At 44.7% G+C, this 16,767-nt stretch overlaps 1 long non-coding RNA gene across 1 annotated transcript; it reads right to left on the bottom strand.

The window, feature by feature from the left end:
• Nucleotides 1–13,044: 13,044 nt before the first annotated feature.
• On the bottom strand, nucleotides 13,045–16,456 carry LOC309341734. Its single transcript, XR_014156547.1, has 2 exons — nucleotides 15,364–16,456; nucleotides 13,045–14,574 (listed from the first exon to the last, which is right to left on the bottom strand). It is a non-coding gene; the product is annotated as an uncharacterized lncRNA (long non-coding RNA).
• Nucleotides 16,457–16,767: the final 311 nt, after the last annotated feature.

The following is a 16,767-nucleotide window of genomic DNA, read 5'->3' as shown; positions in this document are numbered from 1 at the left end:
CGTGTGGGTAAATGTGCACAAAAGTGCACATGAAAATTGTGGATCTGTGCAACCGACATGTGTATTAACACTGATATGTGCACAGCTTAGCCATTGAACTGCACTACCACTTGAGAAATGTTTTTGATACCCCTGTGCTGGGGTCTGATAGTTCATCTTCCATACTTTTTTTTTTTGTATTAATGGTGGGAACGTCCAGAACTGGTCAATTAGGATATTTTCTTCCATAGTAAAGAAATCCTCACCTCTGCTCACAAGGCATTGCGGGTTCTGTTTGTCAGGCCAGGATTTTGGGAGTTGTTTCCCCTTTCTAAGATTTGCCTGCTTAGTTTTCAAAAGGGGGCTCAAAGGAGCCTTGTTTTCAAAGAGCCTAAGTATTGTCATCCGTGCTTTTAAAAAGGCAGGTCTTGACCTAAAAATAAACTTGGCCAGGTTCTGATCCCCAAAAGTGGTCAGTGCTCTCACTGAGTGACCATCATAATGTAGATATTCCACCAAGGTGATATCATTAGAATTAACCATTCCTGGTAGTATATCATTTAGACTAGATACAAAGTTCGTTATTCGCTGTTTCCCTGTAAGGAAGCCCTTAGGCTTCGGGAAGTTCGTGAATACCAATTTTTGGGGATTTAGAATCAAATTCCAATCTCTTTCCTGACTAGAGGCTTGCCAGGTCTGAAGGGGGGTATCATCTCTACTAAACGCTTCCTCTTCCCCGCTGTTCAATTTGCTAAGTGTTTTATTGCCTTCATAGGTAGAGGTCTCTACTTCCGCAGCATCAGGTTTGTTAAAGAGTTGGTTATCCAGGGACTGAATTATTACTTCTGCCTTCTCACTTGCTACTGGAGTCAGCCTTGGCGAGTCCTCCTTAGCCAGTTGCTGTGTAACTATCTTTGTTTCTCTCTTTTTACCCTTCTTTTTACTGCCCCGTGTGGTCGATTTATTTGGAGCCGAGGGAAGAAGTTTAAACAATTTCTGCCAATGTATATTTCGATTACTGCAGGTATACTTGGCTTTCCTTGTTGCTTTGATATTTTTACTTTTCTTCACTTTTACCCTTGAGTTATGTCTTTGCAGACTCTTATTTATTACTGGTTTGTTCGTCCCCACTAGCTCAACTGTTTTATGCTCTTGGGGCATATCATTTAGTTTTATCTCTTTTAATTGAGGTGTGAAGTTTTCTACTAACTTCAGCAATAGCCCATTTGTTATTATTAGATAATTTTTTATGTTAGCTAGATCAGTACTTATTGCTAGGGAATAATCCAAAGGGCAGCCGTCACTCAGTTCTGTTTGAGAGTATTTTGGAATAAGTATTTTTTGATGGGTAGATGTAATTTCTTCCGTGGGCCGCTGTTCCTTAGTAATAGAGGTATTTCCCTCCTGAAGTTCCTCGGCTAAAGCTAGTTCTTGCGCTAGGCTGCATGGAGAGTTAATATTTCCAGTATCTTGATATGTCTCTTTAAAGTAAGACGTCCAATCAAGAACAGTTAGAGAGGGGGGTATTACTTCATCAAGAATTAACTCTTTTTGTGGACTCTTACCCTCCTCCATCTTAGGGAAGTAATTTGTGATTTTGCTTTGTCTTTTACCAGGGCCCGGGGGGCTGATTGCCGGGTCAGGCAGTATACCCAACTCCTTATATGTTCTTCTAGTAAAAACCATGGTAAAAGTTGTCTTGATATAGAGAGAGGGCAGTTTGCCCCAGGTGAAACTGCCTTAAATTGGGGGGCAAGTGGGGGTATCAATCTATATTCCCACCTGCTCTCTACAGCAGCTTCCTGATGTGCTCATCAACAGCCTCAGTATATTTCTCTAATTTGAGTTCTCTACTTTTAGGTCTTGGCGATTGTCCTAAGCCTGTAATTTTCACCTCAATCATGCGACCAGCGCTGTTTCACAAATGCTGCAACCTAGTCAGAATATAATAATAAAACAATGCTGCCAAAGGGACAGCAGTAATAAAACGGCTAAAAAGTACATTAAAATTAAAATTGCGGATCTGTGCAACCGACATGTGTATTAACACTGATATGTGCACAGCTTAGCCATTGAACTGCACTACCACTTGAGAAATGTTTTTGATACCCCTGTGCTGGGGTCTGATAGTTCATCTTCCATACTGAATAGTTTACACTCAGAGGCCTGACTGGGGTAGACATCAAGTCCATGCCATGGTCTAAGATAAAATCCTCTAAGCATTAATTCACAGAAGCCAAAGTGAACATGGTATGCAAAGAAATGTGCACTGCAATTCAAAAAGGAATTCAACACAGTGAGTTAACCCACAAAATACAAGGGAAATGTGTTTTAATTGAAATATGCTCTTGTGTGAAAATTTTTGAAGTGTAGGTGGGTTCCCATGAGGCAAGACACGGTGATAACAGCAAGAATCTTTATTGAACTACATAATAATAATAATAATAATAATAATAATAATTTTTTATTTATACCCGCCCTCCCCAGCCAAGGTCGGGCTCAGAGCAGCTTACAAGCAATAATAAAAACAAGATGAATGATTACAACTTAAAAACAAAAATAAAATACAACATTAAAATAATGGAACATTAAAATATTAAAATGTAGCCTCATCGCTGGAGGAGAAGGAAAAGAAAAAAGAAAGAGAGGGAGGAAGGGAATAAAATTGGCTCCAAGCCAAAGGCCAGGCGGAACAACTCTGTCTTACAGGCCCTGCGGAAAGAAATCAGATCCTGTAGGGCCCTGGTCTCATGAGGCAGAGCGTTCCACCAGGCCGGAAACTGGGAAACAGGGGCAAAGCAACTGCTTATATACATTTCTGAAACCCACTCCCGTGCTTGGCTGTCTAAACTTCCAAACTGCAAATCATGACTCAGAGTTCAAGGGCCAATGGCAGAGGCCAAATTCTGAAATGTTCTGTGATCATGTATTGAATCAGAACACAGGAGCTCAGAATACTTAGTCCAGACTCAAGCTCAGGCAAACACAGACCACTGAATACACAACAAATTTCTCCATTGCTGTAGGTGTGTGGCCACATGTATGCTTATCTGGGTCCTCTCTTTTGGTGTTGCCAGAAGTGGTGACACTATGCTAAGACACAAGACTTATGGCAGCATGGCCTGGAGATGTGGCCTGTGCAGAGCAACCAGCCCCACCACTTTTTCTGTTAAGTCTTTTCCCTACCAGAGGCATCACAACAACCGTCTGGCAGTACTTAGGCTACAGTAGAGGCTGTTCTCCTTCAGTACCCCATCGGCCTTTCAAAAGGGAGCTACATACACACCCCGCCTCCAACACCTAGCAAGTGGCGACTCAGGTGGTGGAGAACACTACACAGACCTAGTGACAATCTGAAGCTTGGCGTCATATGAAACTAGATGGGTAGGATAGCAAGGAGTGGGCTTTCTACACACACAGCTGTGCTATTTCTTAGTTGCCAAAGAGTTGTGTCTTTTTGCTTGGCATTACTTTGATTACCTCTGAAAGCAAAGTTTCCAGACAGAACAGGTAGATGACACAGGTTCTTCACGTGCATCAGACACACCAGAGCTGCAAGTTATTCAGTGTTCAAAGGAATATGAGGGCAACACTTAAAACCCAGTTCATTTTATTGACATGAACATGACTGGCTAAAGGCTAGGCAAAGCATCAGTCCAGCTATTGCCAAACCACTACAAACAAATAAAATCAAATATAGTTTATTAGTGTTCTTGATATTTCTCTGAATTAAAGTTAATTTTGGAAGTGAGAATTTAGCTGTACTGTAGAAGGCAAGCCAGCTGACATAATTTATTTGGGCTTACATAAGGCCTCTGACAAAGACTCTCACAAGGGTTGTTAAAGAAGTTGAAAAGTCACAGTGAGAAAATTAAATTTCTGTCCTGGATCACAAGCTGTTAGAGAAACAGTAGCAATAAAGCAATTCCCTTAAATGCATCTGAAGGATTCACAGTGGCCATATTGAAGAAATCTGTAGAATGAGATTTGTTAATTTTTAAAAACCCTCTGTCAATTGCTTGGGAATATTAAAGCAGCAAGATACACTGATATAAAATACTGAGAGAGGAAACTGATAAAGGTGGGATGTGACACCAGTCACATGTAGTCATGCCCTAGTCCATCCCAGTAGCCTACTTAGCTTCTTCTTAAGGGGGAACAGGATGACACAGTGGGAGGGGCTGTATGCCCGGTTTGCCCTGTGTGGCAGCATGCCCTACCCACTTATGAGCAAACCCGTCCTCTCTTGATATAAGCATGCTGTCTTTTGAATACAAGATTACCACCAGATTGAATAGAAAACATGAAGCTGTCAGTCCAGCATCAGGTACACAGCATCAAGAATAAGTGTTATTTGTCAAATATTGACGGAGTGGCTTCTTATATACAGACATGGCAGAGAGTGCACCACATTTTGGACACTCCAGCTGCCACTGGTCTTGTAATTAAAAGCTACACAGTGAGATCCTCCTAGAAAAGATTAAATTCAAGAGTGAGATCTTGGAGAGACCAATTTTTTGCCTCCTTTCTTGACACAAAATAGAATACATCTGGCACTGGCAAGAGTAGATTAAGTGTGAAATTGACAAAATTTTATTGACTTGTTTGCTTTGTTTCATTAAAAACCACTGTTTGAGTCTTAACTCTACATATTTCTGTGCATGTTTCAGTCTTTGAATATTTGTATGCAAATATCAAGCTGTAAAACATTTTTCATAGCCTCTATTCATAGAAGGAATGCAATGTTGATACTGCATAGTCTTTTGCCAGTAATTATCATATCATATATCCCTCAGAAACCTGTAATTTGATAATAATGAGCTCTTTCATGATCTGAATTCAGGAAAGAGGACCACACATTATTGTTTAGGGTCTATTAAAAAGGAAGAAAAATAAGCTGGTTCCTATTTTTATATTAAAGGATTAAATGCTTTAAATAGTATCTACTAGGATAGAATGTTAAAGCAAACTTGATCGTATTTTAAGGAAATAATATCTACAAGCTGGGAAGAAAGAAGTCTAGCCATTCAAAAAATATGCAAAAATTATTACAGTGATCTGTAGCCAACTTGGCAAAATGGCCCCCTTTAAAGGAATTGCAGGAGCTTGGAGGGGATGACCCTTTGAGTCCATTCCAATTCCACAAGGCGTCCAACATGCTACTGAGGAAGAGCGGAGGACAAGTACAAGTAGATTCAGAGCTGATGAAGCGGCTGGGCCAAAGCCAAAAGGTTGCTCAGTTGCAGATATGCCTGGAAGCGAAAGGAAAGTCCAATGCTGTAAAGCAAAATATTGCATAGAAACCTGGAATGTAAGAACCATGAACCTTGGTAAGTTGGATGTGGTAAAAAATGAGATGGCAATAAATACTGACATCCTGGGCATCAATGAACTAAAATGGACGGGAATGGGCGAATTCAGTTCGGATGACCATCATATCTACTACTGTGGGCAAGAATCCCGTAAAAGAAATGGAGTGGCCCTCATAGTCAACAAAAGAGTGGCGAAAGCTGTACTGGGATGCAGTCTCAAAAATGATAGAATGATCTCGATACGAATCCAAGGCAAACCTTTTAACATCACAGTAATCCAACTACTGGTGCTGAAGAAACTGAAATTGACCAATTCTATGAAGACTTACAACATCTTCTAGAAATGACACCAAAGAAGGATGTTCTTCTCATTATAGGGGATTGGAATGCTAAAGTAGGGAATCAAGAGATAAAAGGAACAACTGGCAAGTTTGGCCTTGGAGTTCAAAACGAAGCAGGGCAAAGGCTAATAGAGTTCTGCCAAGAGAACAAGCTGGTCATCACAAACACGCTTTCCAACAACACAAGAGACGACTCCTCACATGGACATCACCAGATGGGCAGCATCAAAATCAGATTGATTATATTCTCTGCAGCCAAAGATGGAGAAGCTCTATACAGTCATCAAAACAAAACCTGGAGCTGACTGTGGCTCAGATCATGAGCTTCTTCTTTTTTTTATATAAATATTTATTAAGGTTTTTAAATATAAATGCACACATAATAAACGATCTTACTTCTATTACAACAATTTCATCACTTCTTTGGACTCCCTCACGTCTCCCGCTCCCATTTACATCGTTAAAAATTTTTTCCAAACAAATTATCAACTTGTTTACAATCTCATGTCCACTCATTCAAATATAATCTAGCACTTCTTCCAAAAAATTTTATATTTTCTTTAGTCTCACTTATCATCAAATTTAAATCTAGTTTAGTGGTGGCCAGTTTTTTATAATCTAGCATCCTTCTTAACATTCAACCAAATTACAATGTTTTTGTAGATACATCTTGAATTTCTCCCAGTCTTCCTCCATCTTCTCTTCTCCCAGATCACGGATTCTGCCGGTCATCTCGGCCAGTTGCATATAGTCCATCAGCTGCATCTGCCACTCTTCCAGTGTGGGTAGATCTTGAGTTTTCCAGTTTTTTGCGATGAGAATCCTTGCTGCCGTTGTTGCATACATAAAAAATGTTCGATCCTTCTTTAACACCTTCTGGCCGACAATACCCAGAAGGAAGGCCTCTGGTTTCTTTGTGAAGGTATACTTAAATACCTTTTTCAGCTCATTATATATCATTTCCCAGAAGGCCTTCACCTTAGGGCATGTCCACCAGAGGTGAAAGAATGTTCCTTCATTTTCTCTGCATTTCCAACATTTATTATCAGACTAATGGTATATTTTGGCAAGTTTAACTGGGGTCATGTACCATCTATATATCATTTTCATTACATTTTCCTTCAGAGCATTACATGTGGTGAAGTTCAGCCCAGTGGTCCACAACCTTTCCCAGTCCTCAAACATAATGTTATGCCCAGATCATGAGCTTCTTATAGTAAAATTCAAGCTTAAACTGAAAAAAGTAGGAAAAACCACTGGGCCAGTAAGATACAATCTAAATCAAATCCCTTATGAATACACAGTGGAAGTGAGGAACAGGTTTAAGGATTTAGATTTGGTGGACAGAGTGCCTGAAGAACTATGGATGGAGGCTCATAACATTATACAGGAGGCAGCAACGAAAACCATCTCAATGAAAAGGAAATGCAAGAAAGCAAAGTGGCTGTCCAACGAGGTCTTACAAATAGCGGGAGAGAGCAGGCAAGCAAAATGCGAGGGAGATAGTGAAAGATACAGGAAACTGGATGCAGATTTCCAAAAAATAGCAAGGAGAGACAAGAGGGCCTTCTTAAACAAGTAATGCAAAGAAATAGAGGAAAACAATAGAATGGAAAAAACCAGAGATCTGTTCAAGAAAATTGGAGATATGAAAGGAACATTTCGTACAAAGATTACCATAATAAAGGACAAAAGTGGTAAGGACCTAAACAGAAGCAGAAGACATCAAGAAGAGGTGGCAAGAATACACAGAGGAGTTATACCAGAAAGAAATGGATGTCTCGCACACCCCAGGTAGTGTGGTTGCTGACCTTGAGCCAGACATCCTGGAAAGTGAAGTCAAATGGGCCTTAGAAAGCACTGCTAATAACAAGGCCAGTGGAAGTGATGATATTCCAGCTGAACTATTTAAAATTTTAAAAGATGATGCTGTTAAGGTGCTACACTCAATATGCCAGCAAGTTTGGAAAACTCAGCAGTGGCCAGAGGATTGGAGATCAGTCTACATCCCAATGCCAAAGAAGGGCAGTGCCAAAGAATGCTCCAACTAGCGCACAATTGCACTCATTTCACACGCTAGCAAGGTTATGCTTAAAATTCTACAAGGCAGGCTTAAGCAGTATGTGGACCAAGAACTCCCAGAAGTGCAAGCTGGATTTCGAAGGGGCAGAGGAACCAGAGACCAAACTGCAAACATGTGCTGGATTATGGAGAAAGCTAGAGAGTTCCAGAAAGACATCTACTTCTGCCTCATTGACTATGCAAAAGCCTTTGACTGTGTCGACCACAGCAAACTATGGCAAGTTCTTAAAGAAATGGGAGTTCCTGATCACCTCATCTGTCTCCTGAGAAATCTCTATGTGGGACAAGAAGCTACAGTATATGGAACAACTGATTGGTTCAAAATTGGGAAAGGAGTATGACAAGGCTGTATATTGTCTCCCTGCTTATTTAACTTATATGCAGAATTCATCATGCGAAAGGCTGGACTGGATGAATCCCAAGCCGGAATTAAGATTGCCAGAAGAAATTGCAACAACCTCAGATATGCAGATGATACAACCTTGATGGCAGAAAGTGAGGAGGAATTAAAGAACCTTTTAATGAGGGTGAAAGAGGGGAGTGCAAAATATAGTCTGAAGCTCAACATAAAAAAAAACTAAGATCATGGCCACCAGACCCATCACCTCCTGGCAAATAGAAAGGGAAGAAATGAAGGCAGTGAGAGATTTTACTTTCTTGGGCTCCATGTTCAGATCACTGCAGATGGTGACAGCAGTCACGAAATTAAAAGACACCTGCTTCTTGGGAGAAAAGCAATGACAAACCTGGACAGCATCTCAAAAAGCAGAGACATCACCTTGCCAACAAAGGTCCGTATAGTAAAAGCTATGGTTTTCCCAGTAGTGATGTATGGAAGTGAAAGCTGGACCATAAAGAAGGCTGATCGCCGAAGAATTGATGCTTTTGAATTATGGTGCTGGAGGAGACTCTTGAGAGTCCCATGGACTGCAAGAAGATCAAACGCATCCATTCTTAAGGAAATTAGCCCTCAGTGCTGACTGGAAGGAAAGATCGTGAAGCTGACGCTCCAATACTTCGGCCACCTCATGAGAAGAGAAGACTCCCTGGAAAAGACCCTGATGTTGGGAAAGATGGAGGGCACAAGGAGAAGGAGACGGCAGAGGACGAGATGGCTGGACAATGTTCTCGAAGCTACGAACATGATTTTGACCAAACTGCGGGAGGCAGTGGAAGACAGGAGTGCCTGGCGTGCTCTGGTCCATGGGGTCACGAAGAGTCGGACGCGACTAAACAACAACAAGTTACTAGGGTTGTGCACAGCCCACCCTGCCCCAGTCCACAACTTTGGACTGACCCTGACTAAGGGCAGTCTCAGCCTCGATTTGGGTCAAAATTGATTCACAGGAGGGGGAGATGGTTTTTCCCCTTCCTCCTTCCCTTCCCAACCACACATTTAATCTGAGTTCAAAACCCCTAATTAAACATATGGTTGGTAGGGGGAGAGGATAAGAGAGAGACACTGGGTCTCATGCTCTCCACAACCACATTGCAGCCTACAGCACTGGCGCCTTCTGTAACCCTCCCTGCAAAGCAGATCCCTGGAGCCAAGGGGATTGAAGCACCTGCTGTTGAGCTGCTGGCTCTCCTCCAGCCCACCACCGAGTCCAGACACTGGTCCAGGGGTTCCACTGGATCTCTTGGTTCAAATGTTACAGAGAACTAGAGCTGGCTATCATTAGTGTACTGATGACACCTCACCCCAAATCTTCTAATAAGCGCTCCAACATTTTCATGCAGGTGTCAAATAGCACTGGGGACATGGTGGTACCCTGCATCACATTTGCCGCTATTGTCAGCAACCAGCCCAAGACATTTTGCTGCTGTAGGCAAAACACTCTGATGCTGCTCCCACCCCAATGCTGACCCCCCACAAGATCATGGTAATTGACACTAGAGATCAGTAAGAGGATGCTGGGAAGAGACAGCCTCTGGAAAATAGAAACAATAGTTTAAAAGAGGGAGGGCAAATCAGTGCCTGGAAGGCCTTGGGTGTACCTTGGGCTCCATGCCACATGAAATAACAAATTGTTTTGATTACCGTATTTTTCGCCCTATAGGACACTTTTTCCCCTCCAAAAATGAAGGGGAAATGTGTCTGCGTCCTATGGGGCGAATACAGGCTTTCGCTGAAGCATGGAGAGCGAGAGGGGTCGGAGGCTTCAGGAAGCTCTACTCCCGAGGGTTGCGCAGAGCTGCCTGCACTCCGGGGCTTGGTGCAGCTCCACGCAACCCTCTTGCATTCCGAAGCTGCCTGCATTCTGAAGCCTGGGGCGCGCTGAAGAGTGCGCCTGGGCTTCGCGCAGCTCTCTGCAAGCCTGGGGAGACCGGCACGGCTCCCTAGGCTTGTGGATAGTAGGCTGTTCTGGGGACTGGGGTCGGGGGAAGCTCGGGCTTCCCCCGCGCCAGCCCCGTGCCGGGGGGGGGAAATAATTTTTTCCCCTTTATTCCCCCCCCCTAAAAAAACCTAGGTGCATCCTATGGGGCGAAAAATACAGTAACTTCTGCAAAATAATTTATGGTACTTAAGTTAAAAACAGAAAGAAAAAGTGGTAAGAATTAACTAAAAAGAGTTTACCAAAAACGATAAAAGAACCATGTTGAGGATGAAGGAAGTCAATTGGAAAAAAACAAGAACTGAAATATGGCATGTATATGTGTGTGTGTGTATGACTTTGTTTTGTATAAGTTTTCATACAATATCATGTTTTATTTGTACTTTTTTGTTTTATGTCTTGTTGCTTGTTTCTCTTTTGATTCAGTATTATTTTCATGTTCAGTTTAACAGGTGTGTGTGTGTGTTGTAAATAAACTCAATTAAAAAAAAAAAGAAATAACAAATTGTGAATGATAAATGCAGCTACCACCACAGGTTGACCAGCCCATTGGTACTGGGACCAGGAGGCATGCTGGACTCCCAGGGAGCAGTGAAGGGAAAGCACTTTGTACAATGTCCTGGGAGTAGAAGGTGGCACACCTTCTACGGAAGCGAATAGTGAGTAGCCATTTATTTTTATTTCATGGAATTTGTAAACAGCTCAATTACAAATAAAATCTCTAAGCAGATTTAGTGACTCCTTGTGACATGAATAAAGGCTGATGAGTCGATATATATTAGTAAAAGAAGCAAAGAAGGGAGTTGCTGGGTGTGACTAGAGAGAGATGAAGAAAAAGAGAGAAATCAGAAATGCAGTTGGAAGGGGCCCTGAAAATCATCTAGTCCAACCCTCTGCATTGCAAGAATATCCAGCTGTCCCATACTGGATCAAACCTCCAACCTTGACATTATCAGTACCATGCTCTATCGAGTTGAGCTATCCAGGAGAAGGAGGAAGCGGAGGAGGAGAGTGAGGGTAGATTGTTGTTGCAGGCTCTCTCCCTCCTTCCCCAGGCTGCATCAGGGATACGGACTGCATGTGCATCTGGAATAATTTCAGACCTGCCAGTCAGCAAGATGTCATTCCTGTTATGTTGGAGCCTCTTGGGAAAGGCAGATAAGGAAATGGTCTCTTGGGCAGTCAGAAGGCAGAACAGAGAACAGGGATTCTGCCTGTGCTGGATGGGGTCCCACTTCCCCTGAAAACACAGGTTCACAGTTTAGGCATGCTCCTGGACTCAGCCCTGAGCCTGGTTGCACAGGTCTCCGCAGTGCCCAGGAGTACATTTGCACACTTACAGCTAGTGTGCCAGCTGTGTCCATTCCTTGAAATGACTGATTTAGCTGCAGTGACCAATGCCTCAGTTACATCCCATTTGGATTAAATACTTTACACGGGTATTACTCTATACTCCGCTTTTGAAAAGGGCTCAGAAACTTCAACTGCCTCAAAGAGCTGCAGCCAGATTGCTGACGACTCCCTTGTTAAAACAGCACCACTGGCTACCAGTCTATTTCCAGGCACAATTCAAAGTACAGCTTATGACCTATAAAGCCCTACAAGGCTTAGGTCCAAGCTATCTGCAAGACCATATTCTTTCATATGAACCTGCCTGCATTTTGATAATGCTTTATTATATAAATAAAACAAAACTAATACTTAGAATTTCTCCGCTCTTGTATCTCTATGGAAAAGGACGAGAATAACAAGTTTGGAGAACAGCAGTTTCCTGGGACTGTGTGTGTGTGTGTGTGAGAGAGAGAGAGAGAGAGTGAGAGAGAGAGAGAGAGAGAGAGAGAGAGAGAGAGATCTACTCCTTCTACCTGTTAGTGGGGAACCTTCAGAACTCTTCGTTGGCACAACAGCAAGGTCTAAGTCTTCAATGCTATACCAACTTACTTAGCACAGTAAGTATCATTGAACTCAGTGGACTTTTTTTTGAACAGACATGCATAGGCTTGTACTGTATGTCTAGCAAAAAGTTTCAGAACAGGTTCTTCATATTACTATGTTGCTACTGGAGGTTGATTCAAATCAGTTTTTTAAAAAGTATTATTGTTTCTTGGCTCCTTACAATGCATATGACACCCACTGCTACTTGTATTGATAACGCTACTTCTGACCTTTATTTCTGTGATTTCTTGGACTGGCTTTACAAACTTCGAGATACTATGTTTTGCTAGGGCTGCCATATGTTCGGATTTTCCTGGACATGTTCCTGGAGAAAGGCGGAGTTGATATCCAGTGTGTGTGTGTGTGTGTGTGTGGAGAATATCCAAAAGGTGGTGCTTTGTCCTAGAGCTTAGGCAAGTTATTTTTTAAAAAAAAAGGTTTTCTAAAACAACTTTTGGGGTGTCCTGGTTTTTACTTTGTGAAATATGGCAACCCTATGTTTTGCTGCTGTTCTTCATCTTCTGTGTTTGGATGGGGAGTGTCTTTGCTCCTGCAAAACTGGTTTGAAACACTGTTTTTCACTTTTCACATCCCATCTTTGACCTTACAGTGGATCCATGGAAAAGTTGAATCTTCCATTTTATTCTCACTGGCTGAGAATATGAGAGTATTAAGAACAGTCATACTTAAACAAACTGTTTATACACTACTTCTCAGGGTTTATAACATGGTATTCCATACAATATGCCAAATGAGCAGCAATTGCATTTAAAAAATAATAATCTAATGTTGCCTACAAAAACAAGAGGCTACAATGTGGATCAAGCCTGAGTTTGTCCTCAAATGAAATTCAAGTTCTGAAAGTTCCTTCATAGGAAAAATTTCTTAGAAATTTTAATAAAACAAATAAATGAAATACTTTCATATAATCATAAAACCTCCAAGGAATAATAGTCTACCACCTTCCAAGGGAGCCCGTTCCACTGTCGAACAGCTCTTACCATCAGAAAATTCTTCCTGATGTTTAGTCAGAATCTCCTTTCTTGTAACTTAAAGCCATTTGAATGAATGAATCTTTATTTGCCATAGCAACAAAAGAGCAACGCAATATACAAAGAACAGAAATAAAAAGTTGATTACAGTAGTACCTTGGGATGCGAACGGGATCCGTTCCGGAGCCCTGTTCACATCCTGAATAGAATGTGTTTTGTGGCTTCCGCGCGTGACGTCATTTTGAGTGTCTGCGCATGCGGCGAAACCTGGATGTAACACGCTCCGTTACTTCTGGGTTGCCGCAGAGCTCAACCCGAAAGTGCTCAACCTGAAGCACACTCAACCCGAGGTATGACTGTATATAAAACATACTTTAGGAGCCTGAATCAGCTGTCAAATAGCCATTGGTTTGGGTCCTAGACTCCAGAGCAGGAGAAAACAAATCTTGTTCCATCTTCCACATGACAGCCCTTTGAATACTGGAAGAGGGCTATCATATCTCCTCTCAGTCTGCTCTTATCCAGGCGACTATACCCAACTCCCTCAAAAGTTCTTCATAAAGCTTGGTTTCCAGTCCCTTTATCAAAGTTTGTAAAATTATTAGCACTTACTAACTTCTATTAAGCGTATTCATACACTTTCTGTGATCACAAGATGCAAGACAAAGGTCAAAGTTTTAAAAAGTTATCGTCCCATAACCTTAGGCACAATTTTATAGACTTGTGTGTCATTGCCTCAGCTTTGATGGCCTGGGACTTGGGGTCGGACTTGGAGCCAGAGGAGTCTCAGTCCGCACCGCATCAACACTGCATCGAAGGTGCTCAACACCCGGTAGAAGTAAGAACCGACCACCAGTTCTTACTTGGAGTACCTTCAGACCACCCGTAAGTTGAACCAGCGGCAGATGTGGTGGGCGCTGCTCTTCTCCCAGTTCCAGATCTGCTACATCCCTAGTTCCCAAAACCAGAAGGCAGATGCTCTGTCTCGGAAACCAGAGGACATTGCGGAGACGGTGCAGCAGGCAGAGCCAACAATGATTGTACCTCCAGCTGCATTCCTGACGACCCAGGAGACCAAGTCACTGCAGGATCGAGTGCGGGAGCAGCAACGAATCGACGTGTGGACTCAGGAACGTATTTGGGAATTGGCCAGCAGAGCATGCCCTCATATCCAGAACTGGTTCTGCACCAGGATTTACTGATGCACCAAGGTAGGTTGTACATCCCAGCGGGACCATTGCGGGCCAAGGTACTCTATATGGCTCATGATAACCCCGGCAGCTGGGCACTTCAGGAGATATCGGACCACCCACCTGGTAAGTCGGGAATTCTGGTGGCCCCACTTGAAGGCCGACGTGGCGCGGTACATTGGGGGTTGTGACGTCTGCCAGTGGGCCAAGGGATCGACCGGGAGACCTCCTGGGTTGCTTCAGCCACTGCCAGTCCCGCCTCATCCGTGGCACACCTGCCTCCTGGTATTTGAGGATCATTTCACTAAGATGGTGCACTGCGCTCCGTGCTCGTCTGTACCCTCAGCCAAGGAGAAGGCGTGATTGTACCTGCAGCACGTTTTCCACCTGCATGGCGTACTGGAACGCTTGATCTCTAATCGTGGTTGTCAGGGGTTCAGGGAGAGAGGCGCAGATGAGGGAGGAGACAGAGAGCGAGGGGGAAGGATTCCAGGGTGACGAGGAAGAGGACGACAATGACCCAAGATTGTCCATGAGTCCGTCCAGTGAATCGGAGGACTCCCAAAAGGGAGCCCCTCTGGTCAAGCCAAGGGGAGCCAGAAGGGGAAGCAGTCAGGAGCAGGGAAACGAAGGGGGAACCCCCAGTGGGAGTTGGGGATCGGGACCGGCTGCTCCGCCGGAACGGAGTGAAGGGGGTGGAGTGACCAGTGTGTCAGAAAGAGCAGAGCAGGAAGCAGAGAAGGGAAGGAGATCAGGGCAAGACGTCCTGCCGGAAGGGGAGGAAAGTAGTATCGAGGGCAGTGTAACTGTCAAAGGGAAGGTCAGGAGCAACGTACGCGTGCCAAGTTCAAAATGGGAGGCGCGCGGAAGTGAAGAGAGTCCTGGGGAGGAGCCTGGTCCCAAAGCCCGAAGGAGGGGGGAGGAGGCGCCAGAGGATTCAGCCTCTGGGGAGTCCCGAAGGGAGAGAACACAGGGGGGCAGAAAGACCCTGCGGAAAAGGAAAGAGAGGAAGAGGTGGACCAGTACAAGCCTCTTAAACTGGTGTAGAGGCGGGACTGACTCAGAGGGGACTTCAGCGGTCTAAGCGTAACAGACGTAGAGTCACGGAGCTCGGCTGTGAAGCTAAGAATGTTCTTCAATAAAAACTTTTGTACATAAGCCGGACTGGACTTTGGTCTCTTGTGAGCTGGGACCACGGGTGACTCTGACAGTGGTGCTCAGTTCACCTTCCCGTTTCTGGCACAGCCTACACCAGGCTCTCAGGGCAGAGGTCTGTCTATCGTCGGTCTACCACCCGCAGACTGACGGACAGGCCGAACGTGGTATTAGAGCATTACCTACAGTGCTACTGCAGTTTCCACCAGGATGATTGGGTCGACTATCTGGCATTGGCTGAGTTCGTCTACAACAATGCAGTGAACGCTTCCACCCAACAGACCCTGTTCCAGGCCAACTGTGGGTACCACCAGTGTTTGTTCCCAAGCATGCTGCCGGCGCCTGCGGTTCCCACAGTGACGAACTGGCTACAGAAGCTCTAATCCCAGCAGCAACTTCTAATGGAGCAACTAGGCCAGGCCAAGAACACCTATAAAACCCAGATTGACCGCCACCGTCAGCAGGGGCCAGAACTCGATGTCTGCGATCGGGTGTGGCTCTCTACCTGTCACCTGCACTACTCTTGGCCTTCGTAGAAGCTGGATGCCCGGTTCATGGGTCCATTCCCCTTCACTGCCCAGGTGTCGCCTGTGGCGTATCGCCTCTGGTTACCGCCAACGCTCAAGGTTCACCCAGTATTCCATCAGTCGCTGCTCCGTCCAGTCACCCCACCTGATGAGTTTCTCCCACACTGTCTGAGGCCTCAGCCAGTGTCGGTGCAGGGGGAGCCGGAACATGAGGTGGAACGTATCCTCGATTCCCAGTCCCGCAGAGGAAAGCTCCAGTACCTCATCGACTGGAAGGGATATGGGGCAGAGGACCGTTCTTGGGAACCAGCGGACAACGTTCATGCACCTGACTGCCTCCAGGCCTTCCACACTGCTTACCCCAGCAAGCCGGGCCTGGACCCTCGGCCGGAGGGGGGGCTTGGGAGGGGGGGATGGTGTGATGGCCTGGGACTCAGGGTCGGACTCAGAGCCAGAGGAGTCTCAGTCCGCACTGGATCCTTTGCCTCAGGTGGCAGCTGAACCTAGTCTGGGGTCTGATTCTGGAGAGCCCCAGTCTGCACAGGTTCCCCTGCAACAAGCACCAGCTGGGCCGAGTTAGGGGCCTGAGCCTGCCCTGGCTCCAGATGCGGGGGATTACCTCATTGCCTTCAACTGGGACATCACTTACAGCTGCTCCACTACCAGTTGGATCAGGAGAGGCTGAGGCGGCCTCTGGGTCTAGTACCCACTGACATCTCCCGAGCTGCAGAGACTGAGGTCTGAGAGGAGAGACCTGAGTACTCGCAGGAGCAGTGCTCTCCTTCGGGCGAGACAAGGAGGTGAGTCACTGGGGGATCAGGACTGGCCATTACCCTTACAGAGATAAAAGGCTGCTGGACCCTGCCACAGGTTGTGGGAGCAATGCTGCTGTTTGCCAGAACCTGCCTGTGATCCTGT

This window comes from Podarcis erhardii, assembly GCF_964252035.2.
Source record: "Podarcis erhardii genome assembly, chromosome: 5".
In the NCBI taxonomy this organism is placed as follows: domain Eukaryota; kingdom Metazoa; phylum Chordata; class Lepidosauria; order Squamata; family Lacertidae; genus Podarcis; species Podarcis erhardii.
The sequence above is the reverse complement of the archived record's forward strand: the minus strand, read 5'-3'. Positions and strand labels throughout refer to the sequence as shown.